This window comes from Cydia pomonella, chromosome 5 (assembly GCF_033807575.1).
Source record: "Cydia pomonella isolate Wapato2018A chromosome 5, ilCydPomo1, whole genome shotgun sequence".
NCBI classification, from domain to species: domain Eukaryota; kingdom Metazoa; phylum Arthropoda; class Insecta; order Lepidoptera; family Tortricidae; genus Cydia; species Cydia pomonella.
The window spans coordinates 23601494-23612786 of NC_084707.1; positions in this window are offsets into that span (position 1 = coordinate 23601494).

Here is an 11293-nt window from a genome sequence, read left to right on the forward strand (position 1 = left end):
TATGTCGCTCCATATAATCAACATACAATAACACTCATTAACGCTTACTAAGACCTATATTTACGAGTCTGAACAGTGCTCTGGCCTCGTCCGACAATGGAAAAGCCAAGGCACTATTACAGCCACCGACATTGTGAAAAGTATTATGGGCTATTTTCTGTTGGTTCCTAAAGGACTCGTTCCGCACACATTCCACTAATATGTGGTACACGTCCTCAATCATATTGCACTCTGAACATGTTCAATCAGCAATCACCAGTAGCCTTTGCCAAGAATCGCAAATCCTTATTTTGTGAAATAGATCATTATCTGCTTCAAATAGCCGGTTTTGAAGTTAATATCCGGTCTTACCCTTTTCCTTACCCCGAATCTAGACCTTATTCCATGGGTTTATAATTCATTTTCCTTGTTAAAGTTTTTGTAAATGATACAATGATTATTGTCAAGTCAAGAGCTTTAAAGCAGATGCTTTTGGAAAGTAGGTAATTAGCTTAATTTTAAAAGGGTATATGTTTGAACGAAATATATGTATGATTTGGCGTTTGGTTCTAAGAGGGTTGAAAAGGATTTAATTTTAATGAAGTGAGAGTCGTTTAAGATAATCCTTTTTGTAGGCGCGTGTTTGGGACAAATATATTTTGTATGGGTTTTGTGTATGGATGGGAAGTAACGGTTCCGGCGTAGGTCCATGGTTCGATGAGAAAGCTACACATTTTGAAATGTGACAATACGTAACATTTTCTTTAAATTTGAAAAGTGTGTTGCCCTAAAGATGGTAGGCCTTTTAAATGTTTTTTTGAATGATGATGAAGATAATTTTTTCTTTTTTCTTCCAAGCATCTGACAGGCGGCATATCTAAGTTCAGGATCTGGTCTCTGGTTTAAAGGTATTGCAGGTCCTGTGGAAAAATATCAGAAATTAATTGTTCTTCTATCTCAAAATGTATTTAGAAACAAAAAGGATGAAATGCTATGATATTTTGATTTTTATGAGCGCAGGCGGCGATTTAAATAAAGGTCACTGCAGTCGACGCCAAAAATGTACCATCAAATATGTAGACTGTAGTTAGGGTCAAAAATATATCGCCTTCAGTTACGGCAAACCTTTAAGGGTTCCGAAGTCATAGTCAACTAGGAACCCTAAAAAGGTTTGCTGCAACAACCTGAGTGATATCTTTTGGCCGGTAGGTACTGTACATACCTAATTTTTTTGTTATACTACAACTCCAGAGGTATTAGGTACATGCGCGTTGCGGACCCTAACACTTTGCACCGTTGAGCTCTGGCAACCTTACTCACCGGCAGGAACACAACACTTTGAGTAGAGTGTTATTTGGCTGCGGTTTTCTATAAGGTGGAGGTACTTCCCCAGTTGGGCTCTGCTCTAGATCTGGAATGACATCCGCTGTGCTGTGCCCTACCACACTAAGCGAGATGACATTCACAGTGCCCATACTTCTCTTTTGGACGTAGTATAAGCACATACCCGGATCCAATATTTAGTACTGTAAAACCTACTATAGTCCAGTACCATATCAGTGGAACTGTGGTTCACCAGCTATAAATCGGTTCTTGTCTGTTTTAATTTTTTGTGTTTTAATTATTTATATAAGAATTCAAGCCTTGGCGACCCTCTACATCTCGAAGGATAATTTAATATCTTTTTTTATATTTTATCTCCGACACTTAGAGACTTATACATCTCTAAAGAATTTTAGTATTTTATGGGTTTATTTTATTTATCATAGTTTTTTTGTGTAATTTGACATTTAGAGACAGTATACATCTCTAATAAAGTATTTATTATTTCATCGATTCGATATTTGTATTTTTTTTTTTTTTTTTATTGTTTGTAAAAATGGACATGTAAAAGTGCCCCTGTGGCCTATTTGCTGAATAAATGTTTGATATTTGATAAATACATACCTATTAAGTACCAATGTTATTTTTGGTTTTACGCTAACAATATTTGAGTTTATTTTGGACCATCATAGTAAGGAGTTTTCGGATTAAAGGGAAGTTTTGCAGTATCAAAAATTAGTAGAACTGTCGACGGCTTCAGCTGGCCACGCAGTTCTCACGGAACTTAGCCCGTGGCCGTCGACAGTGTCGACAATTGTGTGAATTGTACTCGTACTTATTGCGTTAGCAATTGTTGTTCAGGGCTGTCACTGTGAACATATCTTACTTTAGCTAAATATACAATAGATGGTTACAAGTATTTGAGTTATGGATGTTTTCTATGTATTTAAGTATTTATATCTATCTATTATAAATATGTACCTTCAGCTAACTTACAACACAAGCTTTATTGAGCTTAATGTGGGGCTGAGTCAATTTGTGTAAGATTAAAAACGAATAGACAAGGTGGCCATAGACCTTAAGCATATTTATTAAATTCTAAGAAGTTTTATACAAATTGTAGTATATACGGGTGAATTTCATAAATAATAAGTAAAATAATATGCTTTTGATAAAAGATGTGTACTGCAACGTTGTGCTACACGTACAATCAGAGACAAAGTGAAATAATTACCTTGGATCTATTTCAACAACATTCTATAATTATACATAAGTATTACAAATATTCTAGGATTTCGCATAATTTATAAATTTACAGGGTAATTAAGTATGTAGTATTAGTACTAATTTATTATCAAAGTCAGGTACGAACTTACATGTCCAATAGCTGACAACCCTAGCTGTAATAAGGAAGTACAGGGGTGTGAGCCGCATGACCTCAAGCTACCCATCACGCACCCTCAGCATCTTCCTATTTCTTTCTTTCTTTTTTTTTTGGCTATTGTCGACGTATCTAGAGCGAGCAGAAAAAAAAACGCAATAAATATCATTGAATTGTATTTAAAAGGGTTTTAAATTTAATATCCGATCGATTGGGGTTGCTTGGAGACAATGAGCTGCGAATTCTGAACGATTGAACGATTTTTTGCAATCATATTAGGGTTGCGTGAAAAATTGTTGATATGAAAGCGTTTCTGATGACGATCCGAGAAACCATTGACGCATGTAGCTTATTAGCAGATTTTTTTTTCGTTTTGAATTTTGGAGGTTATTATATGTATGTTTTTTAATGATTTTATTTTATTTTTCTTTATTGGGGGAAAAAACAGACATAGGCAGATGATACAGAAAAGAGGATATTGGTATATATATTTTAATAATATGGTATATATTTAAATAAAGAGGATATATTTTAATGCATGAATGACTTTCCAAGATATAAACGTATCTAAAACCTTGTTTTTAATTAATGATTTAAAGAAATGTAGTGAAATAAACCTATACGTATCCATTTGGACGACAACTAGAATTGAAAATTAAAATTAAATGCATAATTTTATCGTATATTACTGTAAAAACGAAATTACTTTGGATAAGTTGGTATGAGTTTTTCCCGTTGAATAACAGGTGACTTTATAGTTTCTTTTTATATATTTTTTTATACTACGTCGGTGGCAAACAAGCATACGGCCCGCCTGATGGTAAGCAGCCTCCGTAGCCTATGTGCGCCTGCAACTCCAGAGGAGTTACATGCGCGTTGCCGACCCTAAACCCGCCCCCCCCTCATTGAGCTCTGGCAACCTTACTCACCGGCAGGAACACAACACTATGAGTAGGGTCTAGTGTTATTTGGCTGCTGTTTTCTGTAAGGTGGAGGTACTTCTCCAGTTGGGCTCTGCTCTAGATCTGGAATGACATCCACTGGCTGTGCCCTACCACACAAAGCGAGATGACATTCACAATGCCCATACCTCTCTTTTGGACGTAGTTTAAGGACGTACCCGGGTCCAAGGACGTACCCGGGTCCGTCCATATTATTGCTATAATAATACACAATGTATATGTATGTGCAATATAAAGCCAAAAACTTAAAAATATATCTGATACCAACTGAACCCTTTACCCGCATCGCCCGCTCTCCCCTGACCCTCGTCTTGACGTTTTGGTGACGGATGGTCTTGTTGCACAATATACACCTTATTTCATTTTGCTTTCGTTCTTTGTACTCTTTTTACACGCACAAAAGCATTGCAAACGGCATTGCACTGTTTTTTTGTATAGTTTTTTTATTTTTATTTAACCGTACGATGTCATATGACTTGATAAAACCCATTTAATATTATTTTCTTGAAACATTAATTGAATTTTTAGCGAATTCACATCTTGACAAACGGTTTTGTAAATATTTTTCGTACGCTTTCTTATTTTACGTTTTTTTTTTTCGGTCTATTTAATGTTTTTATAAATATAGCTTAAGTACCTATTGTATTTGTTAGTTGTTACGTAAGTTATGTCATTTTAATAACGTTATAAACATAATAAGGTTAATATTCACTTCTCAAGGTAATGTATGCAAAGTAACAGGTTTACCATACTAAGCGTTAATTTAATGTTACGAATATTTTATAAATAAGTAGTCCTTATCATCGAACCAAGTAAAAAGCAAGTTCAAGTCCAAAGTAACATAGAAATATAATATGTAATAATAAAAAATCAAGTTGCTTTCAATCTGGTAAGATACTCGTACAATTTTTTCACTCATTTTGGGTAATTTTATGACTAAGAGATCTTTAAAACACGCTTTAAAAAACGCTATCCCATTTAATTGTGTTTCCGATTTATTTAAATTTAATGTAATAAAGTTAATTATTTCACGATATTGTAGTTACGATTCCTAACTTGGAATACCTACATGCATAATATTGTACGTTACGTACAATTTTTCTATAACACTTGGCAAGCTGCTCTTCCAAGCAGCTTTCAATATACAATAGTATATATACTATTATAATACATTATAATAAGTTGACATATTGAACACAAATATGTTTGTTTATTTTATAGCTGATTTATTAATTATCTTATTAGTCATTTGAATTACACTATTCTAAGTTAATCAGGAATCAGGATATATGTCACTCATATTAACTATAATTGAATATGTGATTTTGTTTCAATAATGATGAGATTAGCATTTTTGCCTTTGGTATTTAAATATTTTTAAGGTGTTTATGTAAATAAGTTAATAATCCAACCTTAACATATGGACATACCGACATACAGGCCAATTTGAACGTACACCAACATCAGAATATCTGTCGACAGTTATCGTGCATTTCGCTCGTACATTAGGTACATGTATTGGCGCGGGCGAGACGCACGATGACTAAATAACATGATTCAAATATCAATCTCATGTCAGTGCACATTCAAAATGGCCTGATAGATGTAAAAAATGTACTTAATAACAAAATTAAGTTCTCAGTAAGTTAACGCCGCCCCATAACTACTTAAAAACAGTAATAAAATTATTCCCGCACACCGCGTATCAATTGCACAATTTCTGCATAATTCCGCAATAACATTATATAAATAGATACATTTAGTGACAACTCCATTCTCCCCGACTTCCCTAAAGGGTTACACACCAACTTATTAAATGCGAGCGGCGAAATATGTAACTACAATTATCACGTACATCTTTCATTTAATTCTTAGACGGTGGCGACATGGATAACTGCAAAGATAAATTTGTATTATGAAGCAGGGATGGTCGCATAGGGGAAAGTGGGCGGAACGGTGTCAAATTTAATAAATTACGTGGAAGATAATGGTCTTGGATTATGGATAACATATTTATTGTGCTTAGGGTCGGATGAACTTATGTTTTAAGTGATGTACGTGACAGAGATATGCTTGTAGACTAATAGTAGGTAATAAAATAGATTTTGATTTTGTCAGATTTTCATAAAATTTTGTCAGTTTGAGGAGTTCCGCATTCTGGGTGGAATAAATACGAAATGGGGATAAAAAATGCATGTGAATTTTGGTTTTGGGAAGATTTTGTCAGTAAAATTACTCATTACTCATTTATCTTTGGACGAAAAAATGCAACAAAATAATAATCACCATAATATTTGTATGATAACTGAGTAAAATTTATAATGATTATAGTGAAAATCTATTCTCTTACATTTGTTCTGGTTTTTCGATTTTCGCTTTTACATTTAGAAACTTATCTACTAAATAAGGTCAATACATAAGTTCATATACTTGCACGCCCCAAATAGGGCGCCTCAATGTGAAGGCCAGATTTAATGTAGATAGATGCGCACATATTTATGTAGTAATAGTATGTAATGACTTAATAAAACGCAATACTTTTTTGTATGGAAATAGAACCACCTTAAGGCGAAGGGTAGGGCAAGCTCTTTCCATACAAACTTTGTGCGCGTTTTTCTTCGTTTTTTTTGCGCTACAGTTATTATTTTTGGTAAATATGGTAATTTTTCTGTTAGCTAGGGCTTGATGTATTTTTTTTATTTGCCCTACCCTGCACCTTAACGTTCGCATGTCAACTAAATCAACAAAAAAATCTTTATCAAGGAAACTGACAGATACAGCGGCCATAATATCGACGCCGCAACAGTAATGCAGCTGCAGTTGACATACCAACGTCACCTTTAACCGTATTGGCCTATCCTCCTGAGACCCCCGGTACAAATGTTTGTACATATTCCACAATCTATTCTGAACTTTCATTTATCAACAAAAGGTTCCAAATTCAATATCAAAAAACTGCGTCTGGGTCTCGGGAGGCTATATATATAAAATATTTGAACATTTTTTTCCAAATCACTGCGTATTTAGTCAGTGATTTGGTGCTTTATTTACATTTGCTTATTAGAAAAAAATCTTCCACTTGGAACCAAATAATACAGCAATTCTAATGAGCAAAAATGTCACCCGAATAAGAAATTGAATGCAAAGCGTGGGGTAGTGGGTGCGGTCCACCGTCAGAGAAACATTATGTGTACCAATACCAAGTAGGTTATTTTTATGGTGGATTATGATAAGTTATGTATTCAGCTATGATCTGTACGTAACTCATAGAGATCTCACACTAGCGTCTTTTTAGCGTCGGCGTCTAGTCAGCGCTGTGGAAAATGGCGTCACTGGCGAGCAAAAATGTCACCCGAATAAGAAATTGTATGCAAAGCGTGGGGTCGTGGGTACGATCCACCGTCAGAGAAACATTTTGTGTACCAATACCAAGTAGGTTATTTTTATGGAGGATTATGATAAGTTATTTATTCAGCTATGATCTGTACGTAACACATAGAGATCTCACACTAGCGTCTTTTTAGCGTCGGCGTCTAGTCAGCGCTATGGAAAATGGCGTCGCTGCGCAATTGCGTCAACATTGGGTCGAGCAGCAGCCATAGAGTTGACTAGATGCTGACGCTTGGGAGACGCTAGTGTGGAGCGTCTTTTGAGCGTCGGCGTCTAGTCAGCGCTATGGAAAATGGCGTCGCTGGGCAGTTGCGTCAACGTTGCGTCGAGCAGCAGCCATAGAGTTGACTAGACGCCGACGCTTGGGAGACGCTAGTGTGTTGGGCTCTAAGTGTGAGCCAGACTAGCGTAATTTTGTGAGTTGTGAGCTGCGTCATTTCAGCGTACACATCAGTTAGGCATGGTCAACTAGTTTATGTAGCTTGCATACTATTTACTTAAACATTATTTATAAGATTCAATAATATATAAATGACAGACTTAACGGCAAATAGCATGCTTTACCAGTCAAACATATAGGTCCAAACAAACATATGAATAGAACAAAGAGAAAAGTTGATCGATAATTTAATAACGACGAATTATACCTAGTTAAGATACCTAAGGTTAGAACATTTTCAATATAGACATTGTCCCAGAAAAGGCACAAGCCGGTACGAATCGAGTTCTGTTTCACTCATTCATTTTTTAAATGTCTTACTGTACTTATATTGTTTATCCTAAGATACTGGAATAAGCTGTGGTTACCTATAATTGGACAAACATCTACCCTCAATGTTATGTAAGCTACAGATTACTTCTCTGATGTATTGTCTGTTGGTGATCCTAAATAAATAAATAAATAAAAAACATTTACGTATATGATAATATGACGTATACGTAACCTAAAAAAAAATCGATGGTAGTTTTCATTGATATATAATTAAAAAAATTAAAAGTATAAACTGTAGATAGATACAATTATGTTTGTCCATAAAATGTCCGAGATACGAAGAGATTAATGTAAATTGGTTTGGTCTGTGGTTACATTATTTGCCAATTTTGCCATACCTATTGAACTCCACTTTCTCTTCTTCTAGAAAACTTGTGTTACGTACCTAGTTAAAAGAAATCGACCAAGAGTATGTTGGGCCATGTTCAGTGAAGGTAACTTTCCGATGTCAACGAAATCAAGAACAACAAAAGGAAACTTTTTTTTTTATTACGTAAAGGTAAGCATTTGACCACAATCTCACCTGATGGCAAGTGCCGATGCAGTCTAGGATGGAACATGCTTACCTAAAAGATGTCTATTCACTCTCGATTTAAAAAGGTCCAAGTTATAGTGGACTGGAAATAGATTTGCAGGAAGTGAATTCCACTCGCTTAGTGCGAATCAGTGGTAAAGTAACGACGTAAGGGTGAAACGCAAATCCGCGTCGAGTCCGACGGTGGCAGAACGGAGATGGGAGGATAAGATTATGTAATCCCATCGCAGTTCGCACACTCCCCGAAATGTATCCTGTCGAATATCGATAAACAAGCTACCTTTCTACGGTGTTCTAGGCTCTGCAGTCTAGCCTCTACCAATCTCGCATCCCCAATAAGCTTCCTAGCGCGTTTGTCTATAGAATCTAGGGTGGCTAGCTGATACTTGGCGGATCCATCCCAAAGGTGACTGCAATACTCCATACACGACCGGACTTGAGCTATGTAAAGCTGAAGAAGCTGCTCCGGTGTGAAGTACTGCTTGACCTTAGAAAGGATAGCATAGTTACTTTAAAACTGACAGATATAGCGGCGACAACATCGACGCCTAACAGTAATGCAGCTGCAGTTAACATACCAACGTCACCTTTAACCGTATACCTATATAGTTTGTAATTGAACGTAAAGCAATTACTCAAACTCGTTAATGTTTAGATCATACTGAGCTACTTTTACTATGGGACCAAACCCGAAATCGCGAATAAAGAATTTACTCTCCCATTGGAAATTTCAGCATCAGATCCGCAAAATATAGCAACTTTTAGTACATCTAGTAGCAAATTATTACGAGTTTTTACTAAGAATAGAAGATTTTTGCAATACCTCAAAAACGGCTTGAGCGATCATGTTATCTATAGTTTTCATTTTAAGTATTTACTAAGCCTTTTGCTTCACGATTTTTTTCATTGCTTTGCATTGCGATTCATTTTTGGACCCATGGTTCAAAAGTTAGAGAGGTTCAAAACTAAACCACATTTATTTTATTTCGGAGCGATTATTTCCTAAAATATTACCTTTATCAAAAGATGGTTGTTGAAGACCCATATTTATTTTAAAAGACCGATCCAGCTAAACTGTAGAATGAACTGTCGCCTGCGGTATTTCCGGACCGATACGACCTTCAAACCTTAAAGAAAAGAGCGTACTCCCATCTTTAAGGCCGGCAACGCACTTACAACCCCTCTGGTGTTGCAGGTGTCCATGGGCGGCGGTAATCGCTTACCATCAGGTGATCCGTATGCTCGTTTGCCTCCTCTACCATAAAAAAAACACTATTGGGTCAAAGAAAAAAAAATCAAAAAATGAAATTTGTGTGAGAGGAACACAACATTTTTTTAAAGTTTTTATTTTAGCGTTATGTTGCCGTGCATGATTTATGTATTCATGCCGAATTGCAGCTTTCTAGCACTAACTATCACGGAGCAAAGCCGAGGACAGACGGACAGACGGACATGGCGAAACTATAAGGGTTTCTAGGTGTCTACGAAACCCTAAAAACGTGAACATGTTGATCTTAAAATTATAGTAAATTCAATTTACCCGAAACATTGTACATAAATATCTTCAGCTATAAAGCAACTATCAACAACCAGAGGCGTACTAACCGTGTCCAATCAAACAAAGCGTTGTCGCAACAATAAATAATTACAAATAATAAGTGCGCCGGCGCATTGTTGCCATAAATAATACCCATTATTTATGGGCCGTGTTTTAAATCTTATTTTATGGGAACTGCGGTCGGCCGGCTTAACGGCTTAGCAGGTGACAGCTACTGATAACCACAAAATCAAAAAGACTTTAAACTCTTTCAAGATTAATACACTTGCGCCCTTTCGATTTGGGGGAATTTTCAAATTCACAGAGATAAGGAAACGCTTGATTCAAATGAAAATGAACTTTATGTGAACGGACTAAGGATGGGTAGGTACGAGTGGATAGTATGGTTTTATAATGGTCATAGTGGTAGTACTGGTCAGAATTTGGCTACGTCATTTGATGATATGGGAAATGCAATTAATGTCCGTTTGTATTGAATAGTTGTCTAGCTCAAGAGTGTAACCCTATTACTAGGGTTCGGTTTTTTCGTGAAGGACATTTCAGTAGTCCTTGTATTTTTTTTAAATTGAGTAGTTCTTTTTAAATAAAACAAAACATATCTGTGTCTCTAGTGAAAAAGGCTTCAAGTTTCGCGCAGCAAAGGTAAAAAACTATCTTATTTAAATTGGTTACGTTTATCCAGCAATTGCAATGGGACACTAAAATAGAAATATTAAAGACAAATTGTTTCTGAATTGCTTTTACAAGCTTTTATTTAACAACCTGCCCCAAGTGCAACTGCATACCTAATTGATACTGGGGCAGACTTTATCATGGAATCAGTGGCATGGAATGTTAGAATAACACTAAAATCCGAACAATTATGACTGATACTCATAGACAAGTCATACGACATTAGCTCGCAGCGGCTTAAGTGAGCGAATAACTCGCGAATGCGACGCGGCGCGGCGCAGCGGCACAACGGCATTCGCGTTTACAACGAGATCGTCCACGTAGGACACCTCCATAAGTATCAAAGGATTGATTTCACCCGCGCCGCGGCGCTTTGCGTTTGCGCTTCGCGAGTTATTCACTCACCTAAGCCGCTGCGTTAGTATAGAGTAATTACTAAAACAGTAAACTATTATATGATTTATTTCAATCTATCGTGTATTCTACTTGGCGAAATATAATTTTGATACAGAAGATTTTGTGTTGTGGATTGAATTCTGGGGTCATAGAAAATAAGTTATGTAAAAAACGAAGTACCTAATATCTAATCAATTATCATTGATGTGTATCATATCACACAAAATTTGACAGATCCACAAACGATCTACAAACTCATTTCAATTAAAATATTAACGTCATCCAAGCTAAAAACAGCCAAATTGACACTGAGATACTTATCAAT